The sequence below is a fragment of the Amphiprion ocellaris genome, chromosome 16 (assembly GCF_022539595.1).
Source record: "Amphiprion ocellaris isolate individual 3 ecotype Okinawa chromosome 16, ASM2253959v1, whole genome shotgun sequence".
Lineage (NCBI taxonomy): Eukaryota > Metazoa > Chordata > Actinopteri > Pomacentridae > Amphiprion > Amphiprion ocellaris.
The window spans coordinates 87,563-105,033 of record NC_072781.1 but is presented as its reverse complement, the minus strand read 5'-3'; the positions used below and the strand labels follow the sequence as shown (position 1 = coordinate 105,033).

At 40.3% G+C, this 17,471-nt stretch overlaps 1 protein-coding gene across 4 annotated transcripts in view; it reads right to left on the bottom strand.

Annotated features, from left to right (window-relative positions):
* Positions 1-7,605, bottom strand: part of b3gnt2b (UDP-GlcNAc:betaGal beta-1,3-N-acetylglucosaminyltransferase 2b) — a 32,129-nt gene extending 24,524 nt beyond the window's left edge. For 3 of the 4 annotated variants that reach the window (XM_055018662.1, XM_023294697.3, XM_055018663.1), the window contains exon 1: positions 7,326-7,605. The gene's annotated coding sequence lies outside the window, so the exon portion shown is untranslated. The remainder of the gene's footprint in view (positions 1-7,325) is intronic. The other variant, XM_023294698.3, reaches the window with a different exon arrangement.
* Positions 7,606-17,471: the final 9,866 nt, after the last annotated feature.

The following is a 17,471-nucleotide window of genomic DNA, read 5'->3' as shown; positions in this document are numbered from 1 at the left end:
CTGACAGATTTGCAACATCTTCCCAGTTATTTAGATCAATAAAACACAAAAGAATCCCACAAGAAAACACAACAACAACACAACTTTGGCACTGATAAACACATAGCTAAGTTTTCCATGCTTTTTTTATTTTTAAAGCACACATCCTCAGATTTCAGACTCTAAATGGTAGGATTTACTGCTTTTCTCCACAGGGTTCACCAGCCAGTATCCTCACACCGTGAAAACTTCAGGAAAAATTATTGTTAAAAATAATAATCTGCAAATTAAACGTATAAAACTAAATCTGATGTGACGCCACTTAGTAGGGAAAAGGAGCATTTTACTGGAAAAGTTGCATGACTCATAAAAAACAACAAAATATAAAAACATGAATATTTCTTTAAAAGCTGAGCGTTCTGCTATCTCATGACTAATGCACTGACATAGTAAAACCACATGTTCTGAAGAAGAAGACACTTCCTGGCAGTCTGACGAAGCCTACTTTATCACCCGAGATATTCGTCATGATGAAAACTAGTGGTGTTTAGTATTACTTCCTAAAAATGCTGAATATGTGTTTTAAGTGGAGAAACTAAAGCAGAACAGCAGATAAATATTCAGTTACTGGCTGTGAGAAAAACATTTCTGCAGGAAATATATCTTCATTCAGGACAGTATTTCAAGGTTAATGCTGTCTTTATGCACAGGTGTGCTCATTGTTTTCTTCAACACTGCTCTCAGTGGATCCTTGTTCCATATTTGTGTTTAATACCTGAACACTCCATTTCCCCTCATCAGTTGTTCCCACAGCTAATTAATTACCAGCTACGTTTCCTTTCCATTCATTCTGGCAGCAAAGGAAGCAACAACACTGACTCACTGATGGAAGAAACACTATTCCAAGAAACAGCACCCCTCGGCATCCCATAATCTCTCATCTGTGCCCGAACACAACCAGACAAAGATCTCAAACACGCCATGGAGACAATCAAAGTGGTGAAGCTTCTGTCTGGTGAGGTGAGTCATTCTGGCTGTGGATGGGTGAGTTTCACATTTTAAACTAAAGACTCTACAACAAGCAGACTGGAAATATCTGGACCAGTTCAGCAGAACATACTGGTGTTACTGGGTTAGACAGAACATACTGGTGTTACTGGGTTAGAACATGCTGGTGTTACTGGGTTAGACAGAACATACTGGTGTTACTGGTTTAGATAGAACATACTGGTGTTACTGGGTTAGAACATACTGGTGTTACTGGGTTAGACAGAACATACTGGTGTTACTGGGTTAGATAGAACATACTGATGTTACTGGGTTAGACAGAACATACTGGTGTTACTGGGTTAGATAGAACATACTGGTGGTACTGGGTTAGATAGAACATACTGGTGTTACTGGGTTAGAACATACTGGTGTTACTGGGTTAGAACATACTGGTATTACTGGGTTAGACAGAACATACTGGTGTTACTGGTTTAGAATATACTGGTTTTACTGGGTTAGATGGAACATGCTGGTGGTTAGATAGTGGTACATACTAGACTTATTTAATGTCACAGACCAGATGTGTGTCTCTGTCCTACATAAATGTGGTCTTCTGTGTGCCAGATTCATGCCAGGTAGCGTTTACAGAAAGGCTGTGAGTGTGGTTATTACTGGCAACGCTGGGGTCAGTTTATTGTTTTCCATCCATTAATGTCTGTAAAATCCACTCATGTATTTGCCAAAGTCGGGCGGCAGCGCTGACTGCAACATGACTGTAATATTATGGATTATTTGTGTCTGGAAGCTGTTTTAATGGATCTCAGGAAACAGTGGAACCTTCAATAGATGCTGCTATGACCTGGTAAAAACATTCAGATTATGTTTCTTAAAGAGTGTAAATCTGTCAGAAAACCATCTTTTACATATGAAAATAGAATAAAATCAGACTGGACCAACCGTTCAAGGACAAAGACTTAGACTTCATAGTTTAATTTCAGTGTCTTGTCATAGAACTGATCCTGTGGAGATCTTAGTGACATTTTTCTGTGGAATTATAGTTAAAGACGCTGAATTAACAGGTAGATCTATTTCTACATAGATCTGCCACCATGGATTCTAAATACTCTGGATTTTCCTACAGCTAATACCAGTCTGTTAACTAATGACGGAAAATAAACTGCATCAGTAGTCTGAACTACATATTTTTCTGTCACTGACACGCTTAGAAGAAGAGGTCTGCGTGTTTAAAGAAGTGTAAAAACTGAAACTGGGTTGTTGTGGTTCCTAGGCGATTAGAACATGGAGACATGATCCTTTTAGTCAAACTGCTGGTTGGACACCACAGAAAGGGACGAGGAGGACGGAACAGTAAGCAGGACAGTTTTACAGGACATTAGTCATGGCTGTGTGCTCCATGTGGTGCTAAACTAGGATCTACACATTCATGAATACCAGAGATATCAGTGATAGCATTCTAGCTAACCACGGTACAAACAACATTAGAATTTCCCTAAATGCTTCATTCTGATCTCCAGTCAGTTTCTGCATTTTTTAATTTTTTTTGTTCCTGTCAGATCTTTTAAATCACTGTAAGCTCATGTCTTTATCGATTATAAATTCCTGCAGCTCTGTGGAAACATTACCAGGCTTAGAAACAGAGAACTTTTAGAATAAAGTGATTTTGATGAAATATCCCTATTTTAAGCTTAGATTTGTTCCTGTTTTCTGACAGAATGGGATGTCCTAAGTCAGTAGTTCACAGACTGTCAGAGTTAAATTCCTGTTTTTTTTAACTTTTCAAACCCAGCAGCAGGTTTTGGGTTTCAGAGGCTAACAAACGATGAAATCTGAGTCAAGGTGAACTGCCAAAGTCCAATACTAAAAATATAAAGAAGAGGAATCAGCAGCTTGGATGTGTGGAAGAAAGAAGAACCACCAGCTGGACTGAGATGGAGCAGTTTGAATAATGAAAGTGGGTTATTTTCTGGAACTGTTTCTGTACTGTCGGCCTGATGCTAGCTCTGAGCTAACCACAGGATCTCTCACACTTTCTCTAGCCCTCTGGTCTGCTGCAGATATTTTCTGTTGTTCTGTACGGTAAACCTGCAGGTAACCAGGTGAGCTTCACTATGGCAAGGAGCTCAGGTGTACTCAGGTGTGCAAACAGGTAAACACATTCAGCGTCAGTCTGAAGATGGAGAAAACCCTGGCTGATAATGTAAACTAGCCCCGTTAGTGTCAGTCACTCAAAACAGGGCAGGTTTCTGTGTTAACAGAACACAGATCTAATGGGAAGCCTATAATTAGCAGCTCCTCTGGGTCTCTATAGGTCCATCTGAGATGGGATGAAGGCTGGAGAGAAGCCAGATCTGTAAATCACATGTTCAGCCAGCAGTACTTAGACTAATTTACTTTTCTAGTAGTGTTTTTATTCCTCCATTACCAACCAAAGTCACCCACATGCAGTAAATAAATAAACCTGCCTTTGACATGTGTGTTCTTGAACAAACTGAAGGTTCTAGAAAGAATCCTTCCTTGGTCATCCTTGGTCAACCATTAATTCACCACTATGAAGGAAACCAGTGGTTCATCAAGCGACATGGACCACAGGAGACGATAAGAGGCGCAGTGAAATGTAAAAGGTTTGATCTGATCTCCAGGTGAGCTTCAGCTAGTCCACTGCCTGTTGTTGTGCAGACGCTTGAAGGAAAGCACTGACCACGAGATGCAGGGAAATGATTGGCCATTAAGGGGAGGAGCGCTGCTTTTCCTGAGTGGTTTAAATGTCCTTGGAGACGAACAAAGATTCCGGTTAGTCCATTTGGAAAACACAAACTAATCTTTCTCATGTCTAAAATGGAGAAAAGATCATAAAATGTGGTGCCAGCTGTTAATGTACTGCAGCATTCAGCCTCCACATATTCTCTTCTTACCAAACCACCTCTTATCACAAATACTCCAAATTGAATGAAGGTCATTCTTATTGTGATTCATCTCATCAAGGCGTTAGTTTACTACTGTATGTAGGGATGCAGGATGACATCAGCACAGCATCAATATCAGCTGATAAAGAACAGAAGAAACTGAATTTCCCTCTGAGGATTAATAGAGTCTGAGTCTGAAGGTCCAGAATGATCCCTGGTAGCAGATAGAGCTGATCTTTAATGATCTGATGTCTGAACATGTCGATGACCACCTGCTGACCTTCTGCTGATCTAAGAGTCTAAAACCAGCTGCAGAAACGATGGCAGTCTGATTAATTACTCTTAATTATACGTGTTTCCAAACACAGAGACTTGGAGAAGGATCAATAGGCTATAACAACGCACTGTGGACTTTTCTACCTTTTGGACAGGTGAGCTATCACATCAGTTATACTTTATCAGCTGCAGGTAAGTCATTAGTTCATCGTCAGTCCAAATGTAGTCATTTATTGTGATAAGATAAGATAGATAAGTCCTTTATTTCTCCCCACGCCAGGGGAAATTTACATTGTTACAGCAGCTTATGTAGCAATAGATGTAGTGATATGAATAAAATAATAATAGAACAGTAGTAATAATATTTACAATATATACAGGGGTGAGAGATGAGGATGAAATGGTACAGTATTGACACTGTAAGACAATGTAGTATAAAGTGGCTTAAAAAAATAAAGAAATAAATAAAGTTTAAAAGTGCAAAGATGTGCAGTAAATTATCATATGTACCATTACTACCTTCAGCAGTACCACGGTGTCTGAATGTCAGTTTAACTCATTGATGAAGCAGCAGGGTTAGACAACAAGACTCTCTGTGTGTCTCCATGGTAACAGTAGACATAATAATATAATAATAATATCCCAATTCCAATAATATAAAAATAAAATTCTAATTCCAATAATATAATAATAATATTCTAATTCCAGAGGGTAGACTGGATGTTTCATCAACTTTCTGTTTAATATCAGTATTTTCTACTGCAGTAGAATCTGTTTAATATCAGTATTTTTCTCCTAAAGTGGAATCTGTTTAATATCAGTATTTCTGTGTAAAATCTGAATATCCACACATGGAAGAATCCGTACTCATGTATACTTTTTGTATAATATTATTTCTCTACTGATGATCCTTATATATTTCTACTGTTCTCTTAGCTGCTGTAAAACTGTAAATTTCCCACTTTGGAATTAATAAAAGCTCATCTGAATTATTTGGAAAAAGATCTGTGCATTTAGTACTGTTGGAAAAGAAGATCATAAACCTAGCACCAGGCATCCCTACCTGTCTGTAAACTACTCTGAGGGACTATTAATCTATTAATCTACTAACCATGCAGGGCAGCACTACAGGAGTAAACGGAGATTAGTCACATTAGATCAGAAAGACAATAAACTCATTCTCATGAACTTAACCTGTCCTACAGAACAGTAATCTGTCAAAGCATGAAATAAACTCTACGTCTGATGGTGGTGATCAATGAGCAGAGCCACACTCATTATTATTTCACTACAATATCTCTATCTGCTATTACTGACCAATCTGAGCTTATTCTGTATTCATTTTACCATCATCTGCTTCGAAAGGTCCAATGTCTGGTTGTACTTCAGCCCCGTTTTATTTACCAGGAATCCTGAAACTCTCCCTGGTCTGGATGAAAGATCCTCGTCCAAAGTGTGGCTTGGACGTTTCTGTCTAAACATAGTGAGCTACGGCGCTGACACACAACCCAGAAACTCTGGAAAATGGCTCGTGATTAAAAACCTTAATCTAGGAGAGAATACCAGCATCGGAGAAAAGGAGGGAAGAGACGACTACTCTACAACAGCAGGTTATGCTGGTTTTCTCTGGGTAAAATAAAGGTTTCGACATATGAAAAGCCAGCAAACCGTTCAGAATTTATCCAGTTATCTCCTTCAAATATCAGATTAACTCCACACACATCTCATGTTTAGTCACCATGGTTCCATGAACATCTGTTTCTATGGTTCCATGAACATCTGGTGTAACGTGGTGAATGTTTACACCAAACAGGACTAATGGATTATCTTCATCACTCATTCACCTTGTAGTTATTTTAATACACTGTTTAGTCACATTAATGGAATCCAGCTACAGCCTCCAACAGCCCAAATGTGATTCCAGACTCCGTTTTTCTGGTCGGAACTTAAAGACGTTTGATTTTCTAGAGGGCTGCACAGTGGCGTAGTGGTTAGCACTTTCGCCTTGCAGCGAGAAGATCCCTGGTTCGCGTCCCGGCTTTCCCGGGATCTTTCTGCATGGAGTTTGCATGTTCTCCCTGTGCATGCGTGGGTTTTCTCCGGGTACTCCGGCTTCCTCCCACAGTCCAAAAATATGCTGAGGTTAATTGATTACTCTAAATTGCCCGTAGGTGTGAATGTGTGAGTGCTTGTTTGTCTATATATGTAGCCCTGCGACAGACTGGCGACCTGTCCAGGGTGTCCCCTGCCTTCGCCCGAGTCAGCTGGGATAGGCTCCAGCCCCCCCCGCGACCCTAGTGAGGAATAAGCGGTGTATAGATAATGGATGGATGGATGGATGATTTTCTAGAAACTTTACTGATCCGCTTTCCTTTCCATCTGACAGCCTGGAACTGGAGAATTAAAGTGTTTTTGCTTCACCTGAGGAATTAAATGTATCAAAGCTAATCAGTTTAGCTTTTTATTGTTGTTTATTTACTGTAAGAGCATAGAAACTTCAGTCTAAGAGAGAATATCTGGCATGACAGGACAAACAGAAGAGGAAAAGTAGGAAAGAATGGGTTCTTTGTCTAGAATAGCACGTTTTCCAGGTTTTGTCTGGGTAAAATAACGGTTCTACTAATAAAAAGCCGTTCAGAATTTATCCATGTATCTCCTTCAAATATCAGACTGACTCCAGAGATATTTCATATGTTTGTCTGGTTCATGAACATCTGGAAGTCTGTGGTTCATGTTTACTTCAAACCAAATGGACTGTTTTAATCCCTCATTCATCCTGTAGTTATTTTTAAATGTATATTCTTTTTTTTAAAAGCTTTCTGTTTAGTTTTAATTGTGGAAAACCTTTTAGAACTTCCAGAAGTCTGTTTTTGTCAGAAATTTAAAGACTTCAGAGATCCTAATCTGCTCACATTCACATCTGAGAAGTTGGAACTGGAGGATTAATGTGTTTCTGCTTTATTTGAGAAATTAAATCTATTAAAGCGACTTATTTTAGCATTTTAAAGTGTAGTTAACGTGCCGTTGACTGCTGGAGTTAGGACTGGTCTACTGCCGTGTTTTTGTTTGTTTCTGACTTTAAATGATGAAGGTAAACAGCTGATTCTGAGCATTAATTCCAGTTTTCAGAGTGTAAAACCCTGAAAGGTGACTAACCTGACTAGTTCCTCAGTAGTCCGACACAAAGTCCTCCGGTTCCGCTTCAACTCCTCCAGTCGTCCCCGTTCGGCCCAAAGTCACCGGAACTAAGGCGGAAAAGTGAAAAAAATACCCGGGAGAGAGTTTCTTCCGCGGCTCGTCGTTTTTTCGGTACCGTTTTAACTCTGCGGACGGCTGGAGACCGGAGACCGAAGACTGAAGACCAAAGACCAGGTACCTGAGACCGAAGACCGGAGACCGCCGCTTCAAGGGCCGACCACTTATTTCAACGGCTGCGCGTGCACGCCGCCGACGTTCTGGGAGGAGCCACCCCTCCCTCCTCTGTCACTCCTACACGTGTGCGCGCGTCTAAAAAGATGTTTATAGACATGCGCGCCGCCGAAATATCAAAAAGTGTTTAGGAGGTTAGTGTGACCTGAAGAGGGGTTAGTAAACATAAAGCCGGACTTCACATCATCAACATTACCATAAATACAGTCTTAGAGAGAAATAAACAAAAACAGCTCTGGAAAAATAAACAAAAACAATCCTGGAAAAAATAAACAAAAACAATCCTTCAAAGAAATAAACAAAAACATTCCTGGAAAGAATTAAACAAAAACATTCCTGGAAATAAATAAATAAAAACAGTCCAAGAAAAAAAAAATCCTGGAAAAAATAAATGAAAACATCTTTAGGATCTTAATATTAACCCTTTAAGATCCAAATATGAAACCTTAAATGTCTAAATATTAAACCTTTAATATCTAAATATTAAACCTTTAACATCTAAATACTAAACCTTTAATATCTAGTAAACATCTACTGTTTACCTCGTTCAGAGGAATTTGATCCATTTATTGATCAAACAAGTCCAGACTCCTTCAGGGGAAATTGTCTTTGCAGGCTTTTTATTCTTTTGCTGTAGAAAATTAACTGAAGATAACTGAAATTATTAAACAGGTGTAGCTATAAAAGAGGCTATTTAAAGCATTTTTAAATGTAGTTTAATGATGCCAGAGTCTAACCCATAAATATGGGTTTAATCTGAGCATTAGTGGTGATACAGTAAAGTCAGTTACTGGGTTCCTTCTACTTTAACTCTGGAGCATTAAACACTTCTTTTACTGCATTTTGTGCACCAGCTTGTGCCTTTTTGGCCTCAATATTATGGTGAAAATGACTTTGTTTAGGTAAAAGAAAATCAAACAATCGAGCACCAGATAACAGTTCAAAGTATATGGAATACTGATTTAATTACACCAAACAATGGTAAATTAACAACTATGACTGTGAGGCAGTTTGAGGTGAATTCAGGAGTTTTATTTTTAATTTAATAAATCTCTCCAGCTATAAAGCTGTGTTATGGTTTAAATAAGTCCTCAGTAACGTGTCTCCAGAGAAATTCAACTGCAGAGGTTTGTTTATAACAAGTCTGCCAACAACTAAACCAAATTTCTGCTGTTGAGGAATTTATGACATATTCAACAGAAGAATGTGAAATATTTCCTTTACTTTAGCCCATTTGATTGAAATTGTTTCCATTGATTCCTCTGAGATGATTCATCGTCTCTAGTAGTCAAACCTGCTGATGAATTAAACTAATCAGATGTGAACATATTGGAAACTAGAAAATGTACCAAGTGGTTGAATTTTATTGAATTCCATCCATCCATCCATGCATCCATCCATCCATCCATCCATTATCCATCCATCCATCCATATTCTTCCTCTTATCCGGGGTTGGGTCATGGAGGCAGCAGATGAATGAGGTCATTCCAGATGTTCCTCCTCCCAGCAACACTTTCCAGCTCTTCCTGGAGGATCCCGAGGCGTTCCAAGGCCAGATGAGATATATAATCCCTCCAGAGGGTTCTGGGTCTACCCCAGGGTCTCCTCCCAGGTGGACGTGTTCAGAAAACCTCCAGAGGAAGTCTCCCTGCAGGATCTGAATCAGATGTCCAAACCACCTCAGCTGGTTCCTTTAGAGGTGAAGGATCAGCACCTCTACTCCGAGCTCCCTCTGGATGTCTGAGCTTCTCCCCCTATCTCTAAGGCTGAGCCCAGACACCCTACAGAGGAAGCTCATTTCAGCCGCTTGTATCCGTGATCTCATTCTTTGGGTCACTATCCAGAGCTCACGACCATAGGTGAGGGTTGGAACGTAGATGGATGGTAAACTGAGAACTTCTCCTTTAGGTTCAGCTCCCTCTTCACCACAACGGTTTGGTACAACACCGTCATTACTGCTGACGCTGGACCAATCCTCCTGTTCATCTCTAGCTCTATTTTCCCATCACTCGTGAACAAGATCCTGAGATACTTGAACTCCTTTGCTTGGGGAAGCAACTCCCCCCCAACTCAGAGGGAACAATCCAGCGGTTTCCATCAGAGAACCATGACATCGGACTTGGAGGTTCTGATCCACATCCCCACCGCTTCACACTCGGCTGCAAACCGCTCCAGTGCTGCTGAAGGTCTGAGGAAACCAACAGAACCACATGATCTGCAAAAAGCAGAGACGTGTCTCTGAAGTCCCCAAACCGGACACCCTCCTCACCCCAGCTGCACCTTGAGATCCTGTCCTTGAACACCACAAACAGGATCAGAGACAAGGGACAGCCCTGGAGGAGTCCAACACCCAGTAGAAACAAGTCTGACTTAGTGCTGAGTATGTGGACACAGCTCTCACTGTGGTTGTACAGGGACCGAATGGTTCGTATCAGAGAGCCTGGTACCCCATACTCCCTCAGTACCCCATACTCCCTCAGAACCCCCCATAGAGCCCCTCGGGGGACATGGTCGTAGGCCTTCTCCAGATCCACAAAACACATGTGGACTGGCAGATGGAACTCCCATGACCCCCTCAGCAGCTCCATAAGAGTAAAGATCTGATCCACCGTTCCACGACCAGGATGGAATCCACATTGTTACTCCTGAATCCGAGGTTCGACAGACGGTCAGATCCTCCCTTCCAGCACCCTAGAGGAAACTTTCCCAGGGAGGCGGAGGAGTGGGATACAACTTCTATTGAATTCATGAATGGAATATTGTTGATTGATTAAGAACAAATCATCAGGAGGTAATTTGACCTAATTATTGATTCTCAAACAATTTTTGGACTGAAATAGGAAACCATTCCTCCTTCACCAGTCTGCTAAAGTGATTCATCCTGTCATTAAGACATAGGGTTAGAATTAGGGTTAGAGTTAGAATTAGGGTTAGAATTAGAATTAGGGTTAGAATTAGAATTAGGTACAGTGGGTCACTTTTTCATTAATGTTCTTCACATCCTCCTTCAGACATGAACCAATATCTGATTATTGATCTGTTAATTCAACTACAAACAGTCCAGAGCAGCACTATGTTTAGAGGAATATGTACATAAGGGTTACTTCATCTGACCTGGGGAGATTCCTGCTGTAACTTGAAATGGTGACCAGGTTCCTTATTCAGAGTCAACAGGTTCAGATGCCATCAGACTCATGGACAGTAGTTTCTGAACATCAGATATGGAACTTTGCTGGATGTATGAAGCTCAGTTTCCCTCTGATTTCTGAGGCAGTGAAACTGAAAGTTCAGGACTCACCCTGGGGACGTTTTTTTACTAAAACTGCAGCTGATAAACTTGGAGTGATGATTCACCATCTGGATTCCAGAAAGTAGAACACCTGCTAGACCTAGTAGATCTTCTCTCCATGTCAGGGATCATTTATATTCATTAAAATGAATTAATGGAGGTATTTCTTCCTTCTGTTGGCTGATGCTGCAGATTTTTAACAAACTCAGAAGAAATGATCCTAAACAACTGGAATCAACAAACATCAGCTCAAGTTAATAAAAACCTAGGATTACATTCATTACTGGTGAGAATCTTTAATGTTTAAGCTGCTGGTGTCTGTTTTCATCGTTGACTATTAGATCTTAAATTCCAGAGCAGAATGAGTGAGAAAATGTCATTGGAAGAAGCAAATCCCTTCACACAGGTTGAAGAAGAGTTCAGATCTGTGAAACGTTTAAAGTGGTTCAGGAATGTTTTTATGTCCGACGTTTATGGACTCAGTTGCTGTCAGATTAACAGAACAAAGAGTCTGAAAGGATTTAAAACGGGGAAAGGAGGAGGTTTGGTTTCTTTATTCATGAACTGAAAACTCCTGAAGATGTTTTAATTTCATCACTGAGTCTCTTTTTCACTTTAGATTCTTCATTAACAGACAGTCTGGATCTGCTCAGTTTCACTTTAGATTCTTTATGAACAAAAAGTCTGAAGGTGAAAACAGGAAACACAAGATGGCAGCTAGAAGACAGAGGGATGGAGTGTGTGTGTTTGTGTCGGTTTGCATGTGTGTGTTGTGTATTGCGTTGTGTGTATTGCGTTGTGTGTATTGTGTATCGTGTATTGCTGTTACGATTTCCCAGGAGGCTCAGGCGCAGGAAATGAACAGGTTGGTTTAAATGCAAAAAGGACATTTATTTACAGAATCTCGAAAAAAGGGTTTAAAGACAGAAACTTAGGTATTCTACTTGATTTACTACAAACCGAACAGAAACAAAAGCCCTCTGAAAATCTCCTGGCAACTACTTGAGGCAGGGACAGCTAAATACAAAAACTCAAAAATACTGACTCACGTTGGGTAGAACCCAGGCAAGAAAGTTTACCAATCTGAGGTACGAAAATACAAAAGGGTTTTACTTAAAGCGAGGCATCAACTAGGAGGCCTGAATTAAAGTCTATAATTACCAAGACTAACTCCAGGAACAGAACCAAATTCAAAATCTTCAATTCACAAAAAACAAACTAGAAGCTAGGTATAAAATCAGGACTCCATACTTAATAAATTTAAGACTCTAGATTATAACTTGACCCAATACAAAAATTCAAGAGCTGCTACTCAAATAACAAGCAAAAAATTGTTTTCTAGGACTGACTCACGACTACAAAATAAGATGCTCGGGCTGGGCTCATGACTGTAAGTGGCAGAAGGATCTTGACGAGTGGTTTTTGAGTCCGGATGACGAGTGGTGAGTTGCAGCGGCAGATGAATGTGGAAGAACGCCAGGAAAGAGGAGGCACAGGTGAGTATTTTCAGAAAACTTGAACGGAGCAGGACACTGGAGGTGACGAGGAAACCAGGAAGAATTGAAGCAGGAGCAGGTGGGACCGGGACTGAAACAAAGGAGGACAAACACAGTTACCGAGAGAACAAGAACATGGAACTTGTGGCAGGAGTAACATGCAGAACTCTGTACTGACTGTGTCACGATCCGGCGCTGAGAGGTGAGTGGTGTCTGATTATATTGTGGCGAGAGTGGAGCTTGATTGGCAACTTCTCCACCTGCTCCTGCACCAGCTGATGATGATTGTCAATGAGAGACACCTGCCACTGCAACTGCACTGCTGACAAACCTAAAAAGGAAAAAGAGGCGGAGAAAAGAGGCAGAGAGCACCATCTAGGCCTGACAGCTGCCAGCCTAACAATTGCGTTGTGTGTGTCATGTGTTTTGTACTGTGTTGTGTTGTGTTGTGTGTCATGTATTGTCTTTGTGTTGTGTATTGTGTGTCATGTGTTGTGTGTTATGTATTGTGTTGTGTGTTATGTTTTTATATTGTGTACTGTGTATTGTGTACTGTGTGTTGTATTGTGTTGTGTATCATCTATTGTCCTCCACTCAGCAGGGTTCTGTCCTCAGGCCGTATTGTGTGTTGTGTGTGTGTTATGCATAGTGTATGTATTGTATTGTGTGTGTGTGTTGTATTGTGTTGTGTTGTGTGTGTGTTATGTATGGTGTATGTATTGTGTTGTGTTGTGTTGTGTGTTATGTATGGTGTATGTATTGTGTTGTGTTGTGTTGTGTGTTATGTATGGTGTATGTATTGTATTATGTGTGTGTGTTGTATTGTGTTGTGTTGTGTGTGTGTTATGTATGGTGTATGTATTGTGTTGTGTTGTGTTGTGTGTTATGTATGGTGTATGTATTGTATTATGTGTGTGTGTTGCGTATTGTGTTGTGTTGTGTGTGTGTTATGTATGGTGTATGTATTGTGTTGTGTTGTGTTGTGTGTTATGTATGGTGTATGTATTGTGTTGTGTTGTGTTGTGTTGTGTGTTATGTATGGTGTATGTATTGTGTTGTGTTGTGTTGTGTGTTATGTATGGTGTATGTATTGTGTTGTGTTGTGTGTTATGTATGGTGTATGTATTGTATTATGTGTGTGTGTTGCGTATTGTGTTGTGTTGTGTGTTTGTTATGTATGGTGTATGTATTGTATTTTGTGTGTGTGTGTGTGTGTGTGTGTGTGTGTGTGTGTCTTGCGTATTGTGTAGTGGGGCCTCCCTCAGTAGGGTTCCGTCTTCAGGCTGTCTGCTGCTGAGGTCCAGGACTACGGGGGTCTAAGGAGGACTGGAGGCTTCAGGTCCTTCTAGGTTCCAGATCTACAGCTGGTCCTCCTCATGGGAACAATGGAACCACTCTGCTGAGAAATAATTATCTCCAGGGTCCAGGGTGTGATTAGAATGAGCAGAAACACTGAAATTTGGGATTCAATTGTTCCTCTTTGATTGTTTCTCTAATCAGAGCTGAGCAGTTGCAGGTTGAAATATAATAATAATAATATAATAATAATGTGAAGCTGGTTCACCTGGAGATGATTCAAAGCAAATGTGCTGCTAGTTTACAACGATACAGAGCAAAAAACAAACAAACAAACAAACAAAAAATTAAAATTTGGCAGCAAGCTGCCAAAAAAATACAGAAAGACCGGTGAAATACGACAATGTTTTAAACTGTCAAATAAATAAATAAAAAACTAAATCTGTGTAATAACAGCAGATATCTGTAAATTAATTAAGATCATTTAAGAATAAATAAATTGCAAATTTAAATGGAGCAAAACGTTGTAATTCTGTGGTTGCACTGAAAACAACAAATCACCATTTTTATACAGAAATTACAACTTTTATTTTTGATGTAGATGTTATTTGAAGATTCGACCCTCCACCTGGACACCAGGTGTTCTCTCTTTTCTTTGCAGAGCTGAAGGAGGAGCCACACCTGGGATCAAGTGGTTAAAACTGCATAAATCCTCCCTCACTAACCCTAACCCTGGGATCAAACCTCCTTCATTTCCAGTGTCTCTGACAGGAGCTGTTTCCTCCTGGATCTCCAGCAGTAGGATTCTGAGTTTGTGATCTGTAGTGCACTTGTTGGGTTGCTTTGCGTTACAATAAACCATTTTTAGTCACCATGCGGTTGTTGTCTCCCTGTTTTTGTTCCAGCTTTGGAGCCAAGTTGTAACATTATCATAACAAACATGTAAATATATTATATATTATATTAAATCTAAATTAAGTGATTAAATTATTCTCCCATATGAAATGTAATTTGAAGGAAAGTCAACTTATCAACCTAAATGTTTGCTTTACCAGAGCATTAAACACAATTTTACATTTTTTCTGCAGAAAACTTTGAATAAATGTGGACGTCGTGATGTGAGACGAACAGTGAGCTGTAATTTTAGCAGACTTGCTGAAACTAGAACACCACTTTAAAGGGTGTTTAAGTATAAAAGTATATTTATACAAGTTGATAGAATCCATCAATAAACATCATTCAGTTAATTAAAAACAGTACTTTATTTCAACTACAGCTTAGACACACTTGACCATAAGGTCACAAAGTTGTGAGACACTGATGGTTTTATTGTGACGGTTTAATGGCAGCAAACATGTAAATGAACTGAATGCATTAGAAAAAGAACATACAGAAGCAGTATTAGTTCCCCCTGTGCTACTGTATGACGGCAGAATGAATCATTGTGTGAATATTTTAGCACTCAACCATGAAATAATGACATGAAATGACGTTCTGGACAGAGAATGTCTTCTTTCCGTCATTAGCTCCAGTCCTCCAGAGAGAAACTGTCACAGACGGGGAGTCACCTCATTTTTCTCTCAGATTATCGCTATTCTTAGAAACCCAACACGTGCTGTGGGTTCAGGTTAATTGTGTACATTAGAGCCCTTCCATCAATCAGAACAGGCCGTTTAGCCGGGCTAATGATGCTAACAAGATGTGAAGGAGGCATCCAGGACTCAGTGTCTGCTGGTTTCAGGTGAGCCGTTGCGTTTCTGATCCTTCAGCTGATGTTGGAACTAGAAGCTGCTCAGGTTTCAGGTTTAATCAAACATTAGCTGCTGTTAACGAGGGGCAGGAGGAACTAAAGGCTCTGATGAAGCTCCAGTGTTGTGACAGACGGACGTTAATCAGGGTTTCTAAGATGTTCTGTTTCCTCGCTTCACTCACAGCAGGAAAAATTTAAACCTCAGCTGGAACTGGATATGGAGAAAATAACGCTTAGCCTCATGAGGAGCTCTGTTAGTGGACAAGAGAAAGACTTTACCCAAATAAAACATTCATGCTGCAGATGTCAGTAAATTATCCAGTTAGATCCAGGAACCCATTCAGATTTTGCAGTAATTTTAAATGTGGCCTCCTACAATTAAACAATTCAATTCAGTTCAGTTCAATTCAGTTTTCTTTATATAGTACCAACTACAGGTCAAATTGTCTCCAGACGCTTTCCAGAACCCAGATGAACCCCCAGACAAGCCCTAGGTGGCAAGAAAAAAAAGAAAAACTCCCTTTTAACGGGAAGAAACCAGGAGCAGAACCTGGCTCTTTATAAATCATGAAGAATCCATTTTTCAGGATGGCTTCTAGGTTTCAACAATTAAAAAAAAAACAAAAAAACAATGTAAAAACAAACAAAAAAAATGACCATCTTGTTACAGTCACAGCCTCTAACTGTGATTAGTGGCAGTGCTCTCCCTCCTCTGGTCCTGGGTTTCCTCCTCTTCTAGGTGTGTGTTGTTACAGAGGCTGGCAGCAGGTGTACCTGGTGTGGAATCAGCAGAAGCAGAGCAGGGACAGGTGTTACTGATCCAATCAACCACTCCTACCTCTCTATAAATCTTGTTGCTCGGCTCTAATTTTGCTTCCTTTGTTCTTTTTTTTTTTTTGCCCTTTAATATCTTATTTTCTAAATCTTTGTTTAATGTCTACTGTTGCACGAAGAGAGAATAACGAAATTTCGATTCTTGGTATGTCATGTACATATTGAAGAATTGACAATAAAGCTGACTTTGACAAAATCAGACGCCACTCTTCATTTGAAGCTGGACTGTGAATTATCACCAGTCAGTGCTGCGCACTGTTCACTCTGAGCCTTTTTGCCTTGAACTCTCAGTAATCCTGTTTCTCTTTGTCCAGAACTCCTGCCTGTTCGTGCCACCTGGATCCTCTGCTTCCACTACCTCCTACGCTCCAAAAAACCTCTCCCTCCTGGATTCTCCTGGCTTCCTTCTGATCCATTACGTCTCCGTTCCTCACTCCCGTTCCCTGGATAAACACCTGCTGCCTTCCTCTCCTACTCCGGAGATCAGTCACGCCTCAACAGACACCATTCTCACCACGCACCTGTCTATAATGAACACTGGCTTCTCCAGCTTCCCATCACGGACCCAGCCACACCACCGCCGCCTTTTCCCAGCTGGTGGGTCAACTCGTTCCTCTGTTGGGTTGGAGCCTTTGTAACCACCTGGACTCATTCTCCGTGGCCCAGTCAGCTAAGTTCCAAACCCAAGCAATAACAGACTTAATTATTAAAACCCGTTATTGTTAGTCTGAGTTACCAAGTTCCTACTGGCTGTGTAGTTTAATACTGTTGTATTATCTCTAGGTTATACTATCCGCCTTCGGGTTCGTAACCACCTATCTCTTGCTTCGTGTAGAATTATCTTGTCTGGGGTTTTTCTGTCTTCAGGATTACTGTTAGTCGAGGATTATAGTATACACTGTTAACCCGAAAGTTCTTTCTACTCAGCAGTTTCAGTACATATCACTGAAAAAAATGAGTTTTGTTGCATTACTTAAACAGTTTGAGTATATGGAGAGTGTTTGAGACAGCCTGTGGGTGTACTTGTTTTTTTAAGTTTAACAAACTTAAAACGGCCACAATTTGTTGCTGTGTTCTGATTGGCTCACAATTCAAAACAAGTCTGGGCTTGTCCATTGGGGATACAGAGAAGTTTGCGCCTTTTTCTCATTTTCACAGAGCAATGTAAGGCCTTTGCACCTTTCATGCTTCTTGGACATTACGTTTTC